At 46.2% G+C, this 20,000-nt stretch overlaps 1 protein-coding gene and 1 long non-coding RNA gene across 2 annotated transcripts in view; one reads left to right on the top strand and one right to left on the bottom strand.

The window, feature by feature from the left end:
• The window catches only part of LOC139745863 (uncharacterized), a 311,101-nt gene that overhangs the window by 63,095 nt on the left and 228,006 nt on the right, over window positions 1–20,000 (bottom strand). The window contains exon 2 of the long non-coding RNA XR_011712007.1: window positions 19,712–19,743. This is a non-coding gene — a long non-coding RNA (uncharacterized lncRNA). The remainder of the gene's footprint in view (window positions 1–19,711; window positions 19,744–20,000) is intronic.
• LOC139745855 (uncharacterized) overlaps window positions 1–20,000 on the top strand; it is a 486,509-nt gene that overhangs the window by 369,655 nt on the left and 96,854 nt on the right.

Raw genomic sequence — 20,000 nt, 5'->3', positions numbered from 1 at the left:
CCATGTGGAACGCCAGACGGAGAGTATTAAAAGGTCATTACTGTGACATAAAACGCAACCAAATATTTACATAGTCTAAGCTGACACATTCCGCTAATGAATTGGGGCCATCATGGGTCTTAACCCTCTCTTGGTTATTGATCTCGCTATTCTGCATTTATAATCACGACTTGTTTACTTCTAGTCATTTTTGCCTCCTTCTCTCTCTCTCTCTCTCTCTCTCTCTCTCTCTCTCTCTCTCTCTCTCTCTCTCTCTCTCTCTCTCTCTCTCTTCCTTCTTACCCTCGTCTGTCTTTAAGCATAATACACACACACAATGTCTCGCTCGCACCCACCAACTACACATCGATCATTTCGAAGGTGCCTCGAGTGTAAGGCATTACGGAACACCCTGCTCTGTACAGAGTACCCTAAGACTTGGACCCGCTCACGGCCGTTTATACGAACTTCCACTGCGGAGGCAACACGGTGGAGAACTTGTGAATGTGTCCAGCAATGCGGCTCAACCGTGAAGATCACTGGGGAACAAATTACAAGCGCCTTAATGGTCCCTGGAAACGTAAGTGGCTTTCCAGAATTTCACCCAGATCGCCGTAAACTCCTGGCGGATCGTAACCTTCCAGGGACTCTTATCCTCCCTCTCCTCCTCCTCCTCCTCTTCCAGTTTCCAGGAGGTATATATACCCTTCCACTTGGGTTGGTCTGAGACGGGAAAATCCCTCATATTATAATCATTTCTTATCACTGTCGTACTCCAGAGGCAATGGCAGGGCTATGAATGTACACAATCCCACGGTAGAAGTTTGGGAGAATATAAATATACTCCGAATCAACCCAGCCGAAGAGAAAAAGGGGAAAGAAACAAGCTATGCTCAAGCCCGAAAAGAAAACGTAAATAAAAACGGGTCACAAATAAGCGGCGGGTAGGCTGTAAAAGCCTCGGACGTCGCGCGCTATACGAGCAAAGATCGCCTCCCCCCAAGCGTCGCCATTGGCCCACGGACAATTACGCCAAAACAATGGCCCTATCGCGGCCATTATGAACCCTGACGGAGACTGCCTCTGACCGTTACTGCTTTGTAATAGATTTTTATGCGGGGTTTAAGTCGGTTTTAGGGAACGGATGTTGATTTGGAATTAAGAATGAATGTAGTGATAAAATGCTTCAACTCCGGTTGAAACCCGGGGGTGGGCGGGCACTCCTCTCCCCCCCTTCCCTCCCTCGAGGAAGGGGCGATTGGCTTCAATATGACGCAGGACACTTGGCGTGTCACACAGGTATTAGCGTGGTGATTAAATGCGATGATATACATACGGCCGATGACATCACCGCCTGCCCCTTTAAACGGACGACGGGAGGGAAGAGAGAGAGAGAGAGAGAGAGAGAGAGAGAGAGAGAGAGAGAGAGAGAGAGAGAGAGAGAGAGAGAGAGAGAGACAGACAGACAGACAGACAGACAGACAGACAGACAGACAGAGAGTGCGCGTTTACAACGAAGCTTACGACATCATCTACAGCCAAGAATAAGGAAATTGACACCACACAGCACAGACGGGGAGAGAGAGATATATGTGACGGGGTGGCTGAATATCGCACCATCTTGCACACTACACCGACTTTGTTTTTTTTTTAACATATTTCCTTTTTTTTTTTATCAAATCCTGATTTACTGTTTGCCAAATACGATGGGAAACCATAAAGGTAAGGTATTCTAAAAGATACTTTGGCTACGTAGATGGAGTGATATTAACAACATCTAACTTCATCATTAAACGCGTTCGAAACTTATTTTTTAAATGCTTTTCCCAGTGATGCTTGAACAGCAACGAGGGGCAGGGGTACATCAGAGACACGTGATATGTTGGTGAGCCTCCCAGTATCCCAGTCATGTTCCATTTCGTCTTGTCCTACCTCCTGACGGGAGATTTAGAATCCAAATCTAATTTCGTCAACTGGAAAGAATCACATTTTTTGACGAGGTGAGAATTGTCATAAGCATTCTCTCTCTCTCTCTCTCTCTCTCTCTCTCTCTCTCTCTCTCTCTCTCTCTCTCTCTCTCTCTCTCTAAAACTTCTAAAACCATCCTGGATCCGAGAGAAAAGAAAACAAAAAAAAGAAAACCCGTGGACACAGATAACGTACACAGAGCCTGCTGTGTACTGCAAATTAAGATGGAGTACGTAATGTAAGCGACAAATACAAGTACACACACACACACACACACACACACACACACACACACACACACACACACACACACACACATGCACAGCTGCAGGTCAAATCTGCGTTGATCTGCAGAAAAAAGTGAGTGTGTGTGTGTGTGTGTGTGTGTGTGTGTGTGTGTGTGTGTGTGTGTGAGAGAGAGAGAGAGAGAGAGAGAGAGAGAGAGAGAGAGAGAGAGAGAGAGAGAGACGCAAGCCAGGGTGGGAGGATGAGGCGGGGGGGGGGAATAGAAATCAAAACGTCAACTCGAGAAAGAAAACCAGAAAAAAAGGAAAGAAATAATATTTTTCCCCTCGTCCAGATACACTGTGCAAGTAAGACTCTGTGTGTGTGTGTGTGTGTGTGTGTGTGTGTGTGTGTGTGTGTGTGTGTGTGTGTGTGTGTGTGTGTGTGTGGAGGCACGAGGCTACTACGGTGGCGGCTTTGTGTGCAGCAAGCCTTTTTAAGATTCATTCATGAGACGACAATTCCCTTGCTTTATCTGATGTTTGGGAGGAGGAGGGAGGGAGGGAGGAGGATGGGAAGAGGAGGGAAGTGGCGAGATGTATATCGGGCTGGATATAATGTTGCAACCAGTGGTCGTTCTCTGTTCGTTCCGTGTCCTGCCGTTTTCTGTTCTCTCCGGGTCTCGTATAATCATTTCTTAACGCACAACCCCACCCCCTCCCCCCTCGACGTCGAGATTGGAGTGGGGGTGGGGGTTTTGAACGTACATTCACCGCTATTATGCCCTGTTGGGGGCCCCGTATATATATATATATATATATATATATATATATATATATATATATATATATATATATCTTTTTTTTTTCTTTTTTTTTCATACTATTCGCCATTTCCCGCATTAGCGAGGTAGCGTTAAGAACAGAGGACTGGACCTTTGAGGGAATACCCTCACCTGGCCCCCTTCTCTGTTCCTTCTTTTGGAAAAAAAAAAAAAAAAAAAAATGAGAGGGGAGGATTTCCAGCCCCCCGCTCCCTTCCCTTTTAGTCGCCTTCTACGACACGCAGGGAATACGTGGGAAGTATTCTTTCTCCCCTGTCCCCAGGGATATATATATATATATATATATATATATATATATATATATATATATATATATATATATATATATATATATATTCCTATGAGTCCACGAGGAAATGAAACACGGTGAGTTCCCAAGTGCATTTTCGTGTAATAATCAAATCATCGGGGGAGAGACACGAGAAAGAAATATAACAGTCAGTTGATATAGAACGAAGAGACGTATCACTACCGTTCTTTTTTCCCCGGGTGAAGTTATACTGCGATCAGCTAAAGCAACAAGGATGATAAGGATCATCGGGCCACCTCACATCATGAGCTCGTGGAGCGTCCTACGTCCTCGGTCTCGTGGTGTTACCCAGCGACGAACGACACTTGCACTCAGGTCCGCAGTCTGCTGGAGGAAGATGAGGAGGAGGGGAAGGAGGAGGAAGAGTCCGCAGTCTGCTGGAGGAAGATGAGGAGGAGGGGAAGGAGGAGGAAGAGTCCGAAGTCTGCTGGAGGAAGATGAGGAGGAGGGGAAGGAGGAGGAAGAGTCCGAAGTCTGCTGGAGGAAGAAGAGGAGGAGGGGAAGGAGGAGGAAGAGTCCGCAGTCTGCTGGAGGAAGATGAGGAGGAGGGGAAGGAGGAGGAAGAGTCCACAGTCTGCTGGAGGAAGATGAGGAGGAGGGGAAGGAGGAGGAAGAGTCCACAGTCTGCTGGAGGAAGATGAGGAGGAGGGGAAGGAGGAGGAAGAGTCCGCAGTCTGCTGGAGGAAGATGAGGAGGAGGGGAAGGAGGAGGAAGAGTCCGCAGTCTGCTGGAGGAAGAAGAGGAGGAGGGGAAGGAGGAGAAAGAGATATACAAGAAACATAAAGTCGACAAAGTCCACTTGAGGAGGAGGAAGGGAAGGAGGAGGAGGAGGAGGAAGATATGCAAGAAACATAAGGTCGACAAAGTCCACTTGTCTCTAACGTTAACAGGGGAAATACGACCATCCCGTGATACGGGGAGTTATCAGGAGAGAATGAACCGTGTCTCGTGGGTGGAAACCCTCCCCCCCCACCCACTTCTGAAGAAAATGCTATGCCACGTTCTTCATGCTCCAGCCTTTAAAGACGTCCCTCCCTCATGAGCCACGTCTTTTTGGGGGGAAATACTGAAGGAGTATTGATACCGTCATCTGCGTAAAGATACCATCATTACCTTAAGGTAATACTATAATTACCTTATCGAAATACTATAATTACCTTAACGTAACGCTGGAATAATGTACAGTGTACGCTACTGGATCCTCTTTTACTTGATGGGTTTGGTATTCAGTTACAAATGACCGCCACGAAAGCAGCAATAGACCGGAGTGTGATCTGTTTAAATAGATGCTGGGCTCAGCACCTGGGAGTTCTGTAATGCCCGCTACGCTTAGATGCTGGGCTCAGCTCCTGGGAGTTCTGTAATGCCCGCTACGCTTAGATGCTGGGCTCAGCACCTGGGAGTTTTATTATGCCCGCGACGCCATCGCGTAAAGCAAGGACGGCCCAACGGAGGCGTCCTTTGTGGAAACTCTACCGCGGGACGCCTACTGCAAAGGCGTGTGTTTTGTGTGTGTGTGTGTGTGTGTGTGTGTGTGTGTGTGTGTGTGTGTGTGTGTGTGTGTGTGTCCATATGCGGAACTTATCGCGACATTACTTGCTAGGAGGGAAGGGAAGGAGGGGAGGGGGAGCGTCTTTTGCTACTCCTGGGCACGTCGTTCTTCCTTCGAGAGAGAGAGAGAGAGAGAGAGAGAGAGAGAGAGAGAGAGAGAGAGAGAGAGAGAGAGAGAGAGAGAGACTTGGGTCTGTTGGCTGAGTGTGCGACGATGTGGTGTCGCCATTCCTCCTCGAGACTCTTTTGTATTCATGAACACATGGATGAGGTCTACTCTCTCTCTCTCTCTCTCTCTCTCTCTCTCTCTCTCTCTCTCTCCTCTGTGTTCGTTTGCGAGAGCCGTTGCAGCTGACGAGGTTATGGAAGGTGACCTCTGGCGTGGCCTGGAAGAAGCCTAAGACTACCACACACACCCACACACACACACACACACACACACTGGCAAGAGGAAGTGTACTTGTGTCGACGATCGTCCATGTGCTTTCCAGTATGACCCGTGGCCTCACCCACGCCCTCCACGAGTCCCCAAGCTTGAGTATTCGTTCCCTCTTAAGAGTTCATGAAAGCAGACTCCTGGATGGAGTAACTGGAACCAATAATGATGTACAGAGACTTGTGGGAGATCGCTGACGTCTCCTTTCATGTCTGGACTTTTGAAGTTCCAGTTTCTCGTCTCGTCGTTCTCTTCCAGCGGGTTTTTTGAAGAGTCTCCGCTCTTCCAGGGCAAGTATATCTTGTGACCTTTTTCTTCCTGTTTATCAAAGATTCAAAGAAGTTCACAAGTACCTCCAGAGCGAACCCGACCATCCAAATCTCTCCTTTGTGAAATGGATTTTAGTCCGTCTTTCCACCGTCTTAACAGACGAATACATAGACCTCGGAGGAAGTGGACCTAGAATGGTTAGGGTCCTCCTGTCTAGTCGTGTCCTCAATCCCCTCATAGTTTCTGCTGAGGTGACGAACGGAGGATAACACACCAGCGTCTTGGAACTTTCGAGGTACAAGAATCCATCGTACAGTGAGTGATACAGTGGCTCTCCAGACCATCGCAGACTGGTCGGTTCTAAGGGCAATCTTCGGGGAAGGAGCTGGAGTTGTCTTTGGAAGTCGAGTCCGCGAGGATAGTCCGGCCGAGAGATGGTGAGATGTTCGTGGTACTTCCAATAGAATACTTGGGCACGTAAGTGTTCCATCACACGATACCACCAGTAAGTAGGCTCCAGACCCCGCTCATGAAGTAAAGTCTTTGGTCTCTAGATCAGCTCCTTCGTCAGGCTGTGGGTCGGAAAGCCTTCGTCAGGCTGTGGGTCGGAGAGCCTTCGTCAGGCTGTGGGTCGGAGAGCCTTCGTCAGGCTGTGGGTCGAAGAGCCTTCGTCAGGCTGTGGGTCGGAGAGCCTTCGTCAGGCTGTGGGTCGGAGAGCCTTCGTCAGGCTGTGGGTCGGTGAGCCTTCGTCAGGCTGTGGATCGGAGAGCCTTCGTCAGGCTGTGGGTCGGTGAGCCTTCGTCAGGCTGTGGGTCGGAGAGCCTTCGTCAGGCTGTGGGTCGGAGAGCCTTCGTCAGGCTGTGGGTCGAAAAGCCTTCGTCAGGCTGTGGGTCGGTGAGCCTTCGTCAGGCTGTGGGTCGGAGAGCCTTCGTCAGGCTGTGGGTCGGAGAGCCTTCGTCAGGCTGTGGGTCGGAGAGCCTTCGTCAGGCTGTGGGTCGGAGAGCCTTCGTCAGGCTGTGGGTTGGAAAGCCTTCGTCAGGCTGCGGGTCGGAAAGCCTTCGTCAGGCTGTGGGTCGGAGAGCCACTGAACAAGGTTTCGTATACCCTTTCGATACATGTACGAGTTAGACTTACCACCTGCAACTCGCTGTGATCAATTTCTCCATTTTTCTTTTTGTTCTAATGCTTTTTCGTTTTACCAGAGATGGCCAGAACTGGTTCATTAGTACATGTACCGTGTCAGTCGCTATATAAACTAAGGAGAGAGAGAGAGGGTGGTCTCTCTGAAGACACAGAGTGACCGTAGAACTTGGAAATGGAAGAGACACATCTATATTCCCCCTTTTCGTCTGTCGTGGGAGAGGTTATAATGGGACTCTGATCTCTCCATTATCGGAAAAAAACTAATGGCGTTTAATCATCACACGTAAGGCAATTTTACGTGACAAGTCTTCATCACCAACCAGCAACACCAGACTGAAATGGAATTTCTGTGACAGTTATTGATAACCTGGAATTAAAGATTCTTCTGTAAGTAGTTGTATCATGTTATTACGTAAAATTTTTTCTGTATGTTGAAGGCTCCATTCACGGACAAAAGTCCACACCAAAGCCGGGCCTCAATCGAAATACAGAGAGAATTATGAGACGGAAAAAGATAAGGAAAAGTATTCACGAATCTTTTAATCTAATTTTCGTATAATTTCTTTAATCTCTCATATCACATTCCTTTCTCCAACGCACGACGACTTCCCTCGTCTCTCCCCGTCACGCTGGTCGGTGGACAGGGGTTAACAAGTGTTGAATGGCCTTTTGAGATGTATCTGACACCCATTACTTCTTGTCGCTCTGGCAGACCGATTCGTAGCCAGTGATGTGTGTAATTACCTATTTGTAATTACCCCTACGTGATGTAAAGGGGAAGGAGTTCTACACTCGTAGGGCCCAATCTCTTGAACTTTCTCGCTTATCATAAATATTCTCGAACTTTCCGATAAATTGGTTTATTCCATTCTTCTGATAATCATATACCATAAAAGTACTTCTCTATATCTTTTCTAAGAAGTATTATGTTTGATTTAATTCTCCGTCTTCTGGTCACTCTACCTTTGCATCTCTCGAAGAACTATGAACTGTTAACTTCATCCAACAGGTTTAAGACTTTAAAGGGTCTTAGTAGATCACCTTTAACTCTTCTCTCTCTTCGTTAATGGACATATCATAAACACCCTAATCTTTCCTTGTGTCTTTGGTCTCTCAATTCCGGCGTCATCATTGTTGTCTTCCTCTAGTCCTTCTCAAATTATCCAAGGAGCAGTTTTTCTCATTTATCATTCTCTTAACCCCATCCTACTTTCATATATTCCTCTGGACAAGACAGGCGAGATCTTTCTCTCTTGTGAGTTTCGTCTCCACAATTTCAGGTGCATCTTTCCTTAATACGATCCTTGAATTATACTTTGCCGGTTACTACTAGTCCTTCTGCATTTGTATACATTACTTTCGATCTGACCATAACATCACTGATCTATATATGACACTGGTGGGACTGATCCGTCCTCTTGTCTCATTTGATGCCTCCCTTACTTTCTATCTTTAACTGTCCTCTTTACCTCCATCTCTCTGTTCCCTTGCGCTACCACCTCAGGTAAACACCCCACTGGATCCCAGTTTGTTACTAGGTTTTCTTAGCCACTCTACATACCTCCTGACTTCCATGACTCCAGTCCAGACGCAATCGTCCCCATACACCCTGACAATACCCACCAATATTCTCCACTCCTTCCTCCTCACCCTCTCTTCTTCATCAAGAATATGGTCTTCACTCAGTGCAATAAAAACACATCACAGGAGATTTACGTGTATCAACCTCCTGGCTCAATAATCTCCCTAATTTCAGTGCCATCCACTTCCTTGCTTAATCCGTTAGTGCTGACATGCGTCAGCTCCCACCTTCTGGTTACCTCTAATATATACTGTTTTGCCAATGAACGTGTGTGTGTGTGTGTGTGTGTGTGTGTGTGTGTGTGTGTGTGTGTATGTGTTTGCGCGGGGCTCACATGATTCTAATAACAATAAACAAGCTTTATTGAGGCAAATGCAGTCACTGGTAATAAAGAAATGAAGAGTTACAGTTATGATGATGATATACCGTAAGAACGGAATATTACACATAATTTAGCAAGATACAAATATGGAAAAAAAAAGGAAAAGATAAGAAAACAGAGTGTAACGAAAGGTTAATGATGAATCATTGTTAATAAGATTATTCTCTAGGATAAGAGTGTTCTTACAATAAGGTTTGGTAGGGAACTCGAATGGGTGCAGTGCAGGTTCAAACGGTGGACTGACTGCATTCGCAGAACGAGCGGCTGTTGAGAGGCAGCAGCGATTGCTGGTTGACAAAGGTTTGCTTCAGCTGTTGCCCCTTAGTGGAAGAGGTGGTCGAAGATGGCAGTCTGACAAGGTGTGGAGGAGTGAGAGTGGGCGATCCGTCGCACGGTAAAGGTTCATGTGTGTGTGTGGAGGACAGAAAAGTAATCATCCTCGTTTATTTTTTTGTACTTCTACCGACCTTTTGGTGACGAGGGCGAACGAGGTGTGTGCATAAGGTCGAAGTGGATGATGGAGATTATGTAGATAACATATCTCAGCTTTCAAGAGGGAACTCGTATAGTAAGACTCGGTAGAGATAATGTCAGGCTCGAGACTCGAGAGAGGTGATGTTGGTCTAGAGGGGATACGTACTTCGAAAACACGATATGAACGACGTGCTCTTCGCACCTGAGGTTTTCTCTCTCTCTCTCATCCACTACGAGACTCGAGGATGTCTACTGGTCCCACAGTAGGTGCGGTGAGGGTGATAGATGCACAGCACAGCTGGAGGAGGGGTGTGGGTCTCTCTCTCTCGCACCTGATATACGAAGAACGTACGATTATCCTCGGTCAGTGATATCTAGGCCGGGAGTGATCCAGGTCGGGTGGGAGCCTAATGCATTCCCGGGTGGTGGGAGTCGACGGTATAGCCAGGAGAATCCGCTGTTAATGGAGTGTCTACATATGAATAGTTAGCACATATGTAATGGAAGTGCGTATCTCAGGAGGTGTCACTGATAAGAATGGGGGATACAAAGACGTCCCATCCCCCTTCACCCCGTGCCTCGGAGGATGCATTGGCTGAGGGGGGAAATGACAGCTCAATATGGCTTCTCGGACGTCTTGATGGTGCCCGTAAGAGATATTGAAGTCTTGAGTTTCTCTACATTTCTCTATATTGTCCTGGAGGTTTACAATACCGACCGAGAGTGGCAGGGGAACAGCTTTATATTTTTTGAACCGATGAGTGTCTAATGCACTTAGTCGGATGCTTAAGTTCTTTCCATTTTTTTCTCTCTCTGCTGAGAACACAAGGCATCGAAATGGTGGCGATGGTTCGTCGATCTTCGGGTAACTGGTGAGTTAAAAAGTCTTCTTCCAGTGAGAAGGACGCTTCCAGCTTCGGTATGAAGCGTCGGAGATGAAGCAAAAACGTGTGGCTACTTAGAATGAGACTTCTTGTCAATCTCGCTCGAAACCATGGGGGATCACAGTCGATGCAACCTGAACTCGAATATTCTGATTTCGACTCCAAATGGCTAGATGGAGGAGTGAGGGATGAGGAGGGGAGAAAAAAAAAGAAGAGAATTTCAGCTCGATGAAGTATGTCTAGGCTTGACATAGGCTGCCTTTTAGTCTGAGGATAACCTTAAATGACAATAGTAGCTGAGGGAGGCAAGTTTAGGATCCGATTCTCTGTCAGTGTGACTTGAAGAAATGGGATCTACGAAACGAGTTGGATCCAACTTGTGGGGATGATGGCAGACGAAGGTAAAAAGCGACCTGATAACCTCATCTTGTTTATAACTACGTAGATGGGTGATCTATGCAGTGATGGAGAAAGCAAGTTATGTGAACCACTCAGCTCCTCCCAATTTTTCATGACCACTTGTTGACATCAGTTTGTTTCTAATATCACAGTTTGGGTAGTGGGACTTGAAGACAGCATTTATCGCTCGAATTAGCTATGAACGTAGTGCTGAGTAAGACACATGTTACATGTTACTTTAAAAGACGTGAAGTCCTTCTGCAGCTCGAGCCTTCAGGGACGAGAGCTGATTGTAAGCAACACCATAACGGTGCGTTTTTTTAAGTACATCACGGAAAATATAAAAGATGATATGCTTCCAAATGGCAACAGGCAGTTCCTTCATTTCGATCCTTGTTTCCAAAGCACACGGGCTCTTCCTTCGTTTCGATTCCCGTCCTCGACGATCGTAACTTCAGTATAAGGGATGTGGAACGAACCAGTGTAGAAACTGACGCACAGGAGAGGCAGTCAAAGAGTCGTCAGTCTTGACACCAGTTCTCTCGCAACACAAGCACTCGTGGAGCTGAAGGCCGTCACGAGTTCACGAGTTCACATCCAACTTGTTGGACGGTGAGGTTACACTTGGTATTAGTGCGTCGATGTCAAACTGTGCGATATCTTTAGGAACTTCGCCGTAGTGGGAGGAGGAGGAGGAGATGGTGCAGATGAGGATGCTTGGTCGATCTTAATGTCAAGTGACACGAGGGACCTCACTACTGTCATCACAGCTTTGACCGTGGCTCAGCCTTCGAGGTGTCCATACCTCTGGTCACAATCAGCTCATGGAGTTCCCATCCTCTTAATCAAACGTGTGTGTGTGTGTGTGTGTGTGTGTGTGTGTGTGTGTGTGTGTGGGTGTGTGTGTGTGAAACTTGCATATGTCGTAACCTTGATTATCTTCGACTCCTCTCTGGATATGTCATCACGTCAGTGACCATGAGTCAGCACGAGCCACGTCCAGGATCGGGACCTGCATGGGCTCGAATCCTAGGCGTGGCAATCGGCCTACACCCAACCCAGGTGCATCCTTCCCGCAGGGCTGATTGATAAAAGAGGTACCTGGCTTAGGCATGTGTGTGTGTGTGTGTGTGTGTGTGTGTGTGTGTGTGTGTGTGTGTGTGTGTGTGTGTGTGTGTATGAGTGAGTGTGTGTGTGTGTGTGTGTGTAAAACTCTCTCCTCGTAACACACACGAATGGTAATCACAACCAGTAATTACATGACACCAAACATGACTTCGACGAACCCTTCTACTGCATCTCACGAAAGCACCTCACCTGGGAGTGTTACGCCACTGGTCGAGCCGTGCCTCCAACTAACTCGTATATTTAGCATAAATCACAAAACAATAACGCAGTAAAAATACGCATAAGTTCTGTAGTACGATTTATGAAACTCCTGTCTTCGTAAAGTTCCACCTGATGATGTTCATTAGCATACCAATATATGTACCTATATGCATAACTGATTTTATATTCTATTTGGGGAAGTGCGTATATCTAAAGCGTACGTTGCACATTCTGAGCTAACTACCAGAGGTTAATGATCGTTAAGTCCAACTACACACACACACACACACACACACACACACACACCCATATCTATCAATCCTACTCATTTCGGGAAATCATAGATACTGGTAACCAGCCTTATGCTCCCTCACTCCTTATTGTAATATCGACTCTCCGTCGCTTCCATTACTCTCTAAAGTACTCTACGCTTTCACAAGACACGAGGGAATATCGGCAACTGAATATCACATTTCAAAGATCGTCGTCTTCGCTTTGATATTGCATCGATGTTAGATATTATGTGTTTATGACGAAATATACGAGGGGATCGGGCCGTCTAAAGAAAAGGGATTGCGACAGACTAAAGGCTCGACGAAAATCGTTTTAACGAAAGGAATTTAATCTCTTATCAGCTGAAACAAGTCGTGGACGCAGCCTGACTTGAAGCACCACAAACAACGGTTCAGATCATAAGGTTTTAATGGATCTTCGTAGATATTACTATTGGGTTCCACTCCGCGGTCTTGTGGGTTCCACCCCGCGGTCTTGTAGGATTCCACTCCGCGGTCTTGTAGGAATTCCACCACGCGGTCTTGTAGGAATTCCATCCCGCGGTCTTGTAGGAACTCCACTCCGCGGTCTTGTAGGAATTCCACTCCGCGGTCTTGTAGGATTCAACTCCGCGGTCTTGTAGGATTCCACCCCGCGGTCTTGTAGGAATTCCACCCCTTGGTCTTGTAGGAATTCCACCCCGCGGTCTTGTAGGATTCCACCCCGCGGTCTTGTAGGAATTCCACCCGAATTCCACCCCGCGGTCTTGTAGGAATTCCACCCCGCGGTCTTTTCTTGTATTCTCCAGGTGGGGACAGATCCAGCAGGGTCGTCTTTCCACACGACCGGGTTGGTGGCTTATGGAGGGTCAGACCACCGTCCAGTGAGGTTAATGTGCTAATGCCATGTGGACAAGGGTGACCCACGCCCTCCTCCTCCTTCACCCCCTTCCTCCTCCCCCCCTAACAACTGCAGCAGCAGCAGCTCCCCCCCCCGCCAGCCAGCCAACCCAGCCCAGCCCCAGGCCGTAACAAAGGTTACATTCGGCTAACGTAATTATCAAGAGAACCATCGTCACACACACCCCCAACTACCCTACCTCCCTCCTTTCTCCACCTCCCTCTCCTCTCTCTCTCTCTCTCTCTCTCTCTCTCTCTCTCTCTCTCTCTCTCTCTCAAAGGCTCTGTGCACCGCGACCCACCTCTGATCACCTCCCTTAACAACTTGCACCTGGCGGAACTGGTCCAATGACAAGCGGCGGCATAGAGTCAAGAGGTGCAGCTTTCACCTCCCCCGGTAATGGCTTTTAACCACAAGCAAACTATCGGTAACAAGGGGAGATCACTGAAGGGTGGGGGTGAGGAGAGTGAGGGGAGGAAGGAGAGGGGAGAGCAGCAGTAGCACCCCAAAACCCATAACCAACCAACTACCCTCCTCCTCCTCCGACCGCAGCGCACCTGTCAGACTGTCTACCCTTACAGAGCACAAACACACACACACACACACACACACACACACACACAATAAGCGTAATGAGTATTAGGATTTATGGCAACAGCCTCGTCACTTTTACACGATTGGATCGTCCAAAATATTCGGTAAACCTCGTCACTGATGGGGTTTTATTCCGTGGAAGTAGAGGGGACATATGCCGCTTACTTGACTATTACACGAGATAATGGTTTTATGGCCATTATTAATGCACAGCGACAGGGCATCGCAAGAGTGGATTTATTTTTTCCCCCCTTGTCCTCTGTGTGTGTGTGTGTGTGTGTGTGTGTGTGTGTGGAGATAAATGGTTCTCCTGGCGTAGCCCAGGACGTAGCCAAATTATACAGATCTTATATCACCTTTATATATATATATATATATATATATATATATATATATATATATATATATATATATATATATACATATATATATATATATATATATATATATATATATATATATATATATCTTAAGACACACGTAAGGAGTCTTCCTGGCAATATGTTACACATGAGGGTCACACAGTTGACCTAAACCCTCTAGTCTACCTTCCCTAGCAAGGGACAAAAGACCCCCTTACCCATTAAGGGAACACTATGCACCACCCTTGATACACCCACATCAACGACCCTTCCCTCCTTCTTCCCCCAAGGTCCCACCCTCCCCTTGAAAGCCATGATGACCTGAAATGTTACCATATATCGACCAATCGCATCCTCCACTATGGCACTCGCTCCATCAATATATGTTGGAGGGAAATTAGTCGTCGTCTACGACATGCACTTACCAGATGACGGTCCGTGTCACGCACACACACACACACACACACACACACACACACACACACACACACACATGCACACTCAAGCCAATTACTTTCCTGGAAGTCTTACGTCTAGATGAACGTGAATTAGCATACCATGAAGACTGATGATTTGACTGGAATATTCTTCACGCAGCGTAGTAATATGAGAAGTAAGAAAGATTCTTATAAGTAAAGATTTTTTATATATATATATATATATATATATATATATATATATATATATATATATATATATATATATATATATATATACGAACAAAGTGCATATGAATGCGCACCTTCATATGATTATTATCTATTATTATACTTTGTCGCTGTCTCCCGCGTTAGCGAGGTAGCGCAAGGAAACAGACGAAAGAATGGCCCAACCCACCCACATACACATGTATATACATACACGTCCACACACGCACATATACATACCTATACATCTCAACGTATACATATATATACAAACACAGACATATCTATCTATATACAATATTATCATTTGTTCTTTTATCTATATATAATTTCCTTGGACTAATTACTGTAAAGGATTCCTGGTGTTACCCAGTGCTTGCTTTTACAGGCTCCTGCGGGCCAAGGCTACGCTACTTCCAGTAACAGGGAAATGTAGATTCCTTTGGAGAAAGAACATCTTTAACGAGACTTTACATCTGGTGTTACGAACTCTCCCAGGGTGACTTTTCCCTCACAGAAAAACTTCGAGCAGGAGTCTAGCAATATCAATCTATCTATCTTTATATATATATATATATATATATATATATATATATATATATATATATATATATATATATATATATATATATATATATATATGTATATATATATATATATATATATATATATATATATATATATATATATATATATATATATATATATATATATATATATATATATTCTTTTTACCTCACAATCCGGGTCGTCTACAGCTATGAATATGTTACGTCTTGATTCAAAAATCTCCAAAGAAGGCCATCATTCTACAGCTCTTGCCGTCTATGTGCACCGAACGCAGTTTATATCTTATTGCCACGTTCACCTGAAGTCATTAACGACATGAGGGGTCGCATGACCAGACACTCGTCGACAGTAATGATAATAAAGAAAAAAAAAAGGGGGTGGGGGGAGGACGACTCGTTAAGCAGTCAGTCACATCCCCTGAGGGAATGGTGCAGGGGTCATGGACTTGCCTACTAGCATCGTCAGCACGCAATCGCCTTTAACCGTCCATCAAATTACGACAATGGCGAAAACGATCGGGTAATACGACACACATACACCTTAATGACTTAAGAAACGATGTCGTAATATCCGACGGTCGTAAAGTCTAATGCCGCACGGTAATGTCCCTTTTTCTTGTAATGACAGTATATTTCTGATAGCCCAAGTGTCGAATTATATTCACTAATGTGTCGCAGTTCAAACGTCTGTGACGTCAGTCGTGCCGATTGAGCCGTTAGAGCGAGTGGGAACATGTCATCATCATAAATTTCATTCGGTCTTAAACAGCCCCTTTTATATTGCTGCATGAGAGTAAACGCCTGTTGTAAACCCCTGTATCTGTGACCATATCATTACAGATGTCGGCAAGCTACGTGATGTGGTGACTGTAATATACGTATGTGTACTTGCGTTAAGAGGTGGGTGTAGATCTGGTCCATTCTACTTCTTGTGGTACCGTGATGAAAGAAAGATTTCTTTCGGGAATCTTTATTTCTTTTTGTCTTAAGATTTATTAGTTCTTAAGCACATTGTTGATGCGAGGAAGACTAAATAAACCAATTCTTGACTTACAGATACTGACTTGCTATCCAAAATGCACTTGGGAAACCAAATATGTTGGGGCTTGCGTACCTTACTAAATTCTCTCGAGCCTTTGCTCTGTTATCCTTTTCTTCTGCTGGTTTTAAGGGGACTGTGTCTGTTTCAGTAGTTGTTAAGGCCACACCACCATCGTCTGGACCTTTGGGTCTATATAGCTACGAATATGAAACTCTCTCTGCTTCACTTTATATTTACTTGTCATAAAGACTGTTTTGCTTCAACCTCCATCCATGACAGAAGCAAAGAAGCCAACATCCAGTGATTCATTCAACTGACGGCAAACATTATATTACTCCCTATATCTAGAAAAAAAAATGATCACAAAAAAAGAACATTCCTTTGTTCGGCAACATGAATTAATTCTACATCCACCTCTACTCTAATGTAAAGCATAATTTTCTAATAAAATCAACCCTCGATTCCCCATATTTCATGAAAGTCCACCACCAACAGTTGGTAGGTAGGTGGGTGAGTGGGTTGGCCAGGGAGAGGGGTGCAGGGGGTATGACATCCCCCCCACCCCACCCCCTTCCCTCTCTTCTTATGCCCGGTCACACCCAGGGCGCTTTCGCGGCCACCGCCGCAGACCATCGAACCGATTCGGTCCTCAACGAGACGGTCTACCTTTGCAGGAGGCGTAGAGACGAGTCCTACACTTTAGGTTAACCGTTGATACTATGTTTTTGGACTTAATCTGTACTTGGGTACGGCAGAAAGCACATATCTCAAGCGACGTGATATACTTGAATGATATTCCACTGGTGATGACGATGTATTTCAAGATAGCAATATTTTGATGTAATGTATCACAGCGAGGGATGATACAGGGGACAAGATCCTGAGCTGTAAGTTTGATCGTTGTGATGCAAAAGGATAAGTTTATTTATAAATATTTTGCTCTCTCTCTCTCTCTCTCTCTCTCTCTCTCTCTCTCTCTCTCTCTCTCTCTCTCTCTCTCTCTCTCCCTCGTTTGGTTAACGGGAGGGAGGGGGTCAACAACGGCTCCGCAGTCGCTGTTAACTTCCAGCCCCCTTTGCCTCAAGTGGCTGTGATTTCATTCTGCCTCACCCACCCACGAGCGGCTGGCTTTCAGTTCACAAGTATACAATCTCTTCATCTCACACACATAACACCAGACACCACGTCACTCGCACGACGCGTTCATCGTGACCGTAAATTGTCGTGCGGTGAGCGATACGCCTTAGCCCTTCCCTTTGACAAAATCTCTTTGTAAACATCTTTTAGTAGGTGAGTAATCTCTCGTCTTGCATTCTTTCATTCTATCTTCTTTAGATCAATCCCAGACATTGTGGGCAAGACAGTTCTGTGTATTGTTGAATGATATTTAGATTGTAGAAAAACGTCGTGAAAAGTGAACTTGGGTGTAAGGCGCAGGCAGAATTAGGAGTCTGACATGGACACGGACACCGAAGGCATCAAGAGCTGTCCCTCCTCTGATTCCTGGAGTCGAACTTAAGAATGGACCAACTCTGTTGGAAATGTAATCTCCAGCAGAGGGAAGACGATTTCTCTGCATAAACTTGCTGTCAGTTGATGAAACTATAAATCTTCTTATCTCACACGACCTAAATCTGTGTGTTAAGGATCCTACAGTCGTGCACAAGGATCCTACAGTCGTGTACAAGGATCCTACAGTCGTGAACAAAGATCCTACAGTCGTGCACAAGGATCCTACAGCCGTATACGAGGATCCTACAGTCGTGTACAAGGATCCTACAGTCGTATACGAGGATCCTACAGTCGTATACGAGGATCCTACAGTCGTGCACAAGGATACTACACTCATGCACAAGGATCCTACAGTCGTATACGAGGATCCTACAGTCGTGCACAAGGATACTACAGTCGTGCACAAGGATACTACAGTCGTGCACAAGGATCCTACAGTCGTGCACAAGGATCCTACAGTCGTGTTTTAAGGGTCCTACAGTCGTGTACAAGAATCCTACAGTCATGCTTAAGGGGCCCCCCACACAGTCGTGCTCAAAGGATCTATTATACCTCGTGAACGACACGAACCGAACACTCGTCATCAACTTGCAATATTTTACGTCCCCTTCTCTTGCTTCGCCCTTCGCCTCTGCACTCTATCCCTGTGAAGATATTGAGGATGGGAGGGGAGGAAAAAGCAGGGGGAGGAGGAGGGGAAAAAAAAAATAAGATATACCGGCCCTCTATAGCCAGCCACCACCTGACACCATGAATGACCCCAGCCAGTAATCAAAACAGGACTGAATTTTGCTTTGCATAAACTGACCAACTGCCGGCCGATCTAAATCCCGGGGGGGAGGGACACACACACACACACACACACACACACACACACAAACACACACACACACACACACACACACACACACACACACACACACACACATACACGACCCTCCCCAGGAGGAGGAAACAACAACAACAAAAAAAACGACAACGGGGCAGCAAGCGACGTACGCCGTCAGAGTCCACGTCCATGCATTATGCATCGGGGAATTCATCTCTATAGCCTCCGTCGTTACACATCCTCATCCACCCGTCGGATCACGGTGAAGAACGGCATATCCCCAGCAGCAGCAGCAGCAGCAGCTCCTGTGTCTGTGTCTCTGGGGGGTGAGCTGGTTGAGGGGGGGGAGGTTTTCGGTTGGTTTACCTCAAAAACCGACCGTAAACTCCCCCAGCCATAAGGGTCATAGGATGTTCCGAGGGGGACTACCACCTCCCCCCCACCCACCCCTCCTTCAACCAACCCGGGATCCCCTCCCCCTCCAGCAACTCCCATCTCCCTCCCACTACTCCCTCCCTCCCTCCTCTCCCTTGCTCCTAGCGTGGAGGCTCTTATGGTCGACGAGCTTAATATTAATAAATCGTGGGTCGCCCTATCACGCCCCCGACGGACTGAGAAGGACCAACCATCTGACGACTTAATAAACCCTACACACACACACACACACACACACACACACACACTGTATTACCCCTCGCCTGGGGTCACACACACACACACACACACACACACACACACACTCGTGCCTCTCTCTCTCTCTCTCTCTCTCTCTCTCTCTCTCTCTCTCTCTCTCTCTCTCTCTCTCTCCTTCACTCTTCCGTCACGCTTTTCCCATTCCCTTCCTTTCCGTCTTTCCCCACTGTTTCCTCTCTCTTCTTTATCTCCTCTTATTGTACTCCCTATTTTTTTTTTTATCGCTTCACTCCACTACTGATTTTTGTCAGAATCTCTCTCTCTCTCTCTCTCTCTCTCTCTCTCTCTCTCTCTCTCTCTCTCTCTCTCTCTCTCTCTCTCTCTCTCTTGAAAATATGAAAAATATCTCATCTATTTCCACCTACAGGTTTCCGCCAGTACTTAAGCTCTACAATGACACACACACACACACACACACACACACACACACACACACACACACACACACACACACGACAACAGAAGACTGGGCATGAGCAATGAACTACAGACCTACAGACCACAGACTACATACCTGTCTCACTGGCGACTGTGGTCCTCATGGTTCTGAAAAAGGATAATGAAGAAAGCAATTAGATGAATCATTACAGAGGAGAGATGACTGAAGTGAGAGATAGCATGGCTATCGGGGAAGGAAGCCATATGTGATAAACCTCCTCAGATTACTATGAGCGGACTCTGTCTTGGACAAAATGGAAGGTCGGTTGGATTGAAAATGGAAGGTCGGTTGGATTGTTTGCATCTGGACTGCTGGAAAGCGTTTGACACTGCATGAGAGGCGGATCAAAAAGCTAGATCACAAA

The sequence above is a fragment of the Panulirus ornatus genome, chromosome 4, assembly GCF_036320965.1.
Source record: "Panulirus ornatus isolate Po-2019 chromosome 4, ASM3632096v1, whole genome shotgun sequence".
Classification (NCBI taxonomy): domain Eukaryota; kingdom Metazoa; phylum Arthropoda; class Malacostraca; order Decapoda; family Palinuridae; genus Panulirus; species Panulirus ornatus.
The sequence above is the reverse complement of the archived record's forward strand: the minus strand, read 5'-3'. Positions and strand labels throughout refer to the sequence as shown.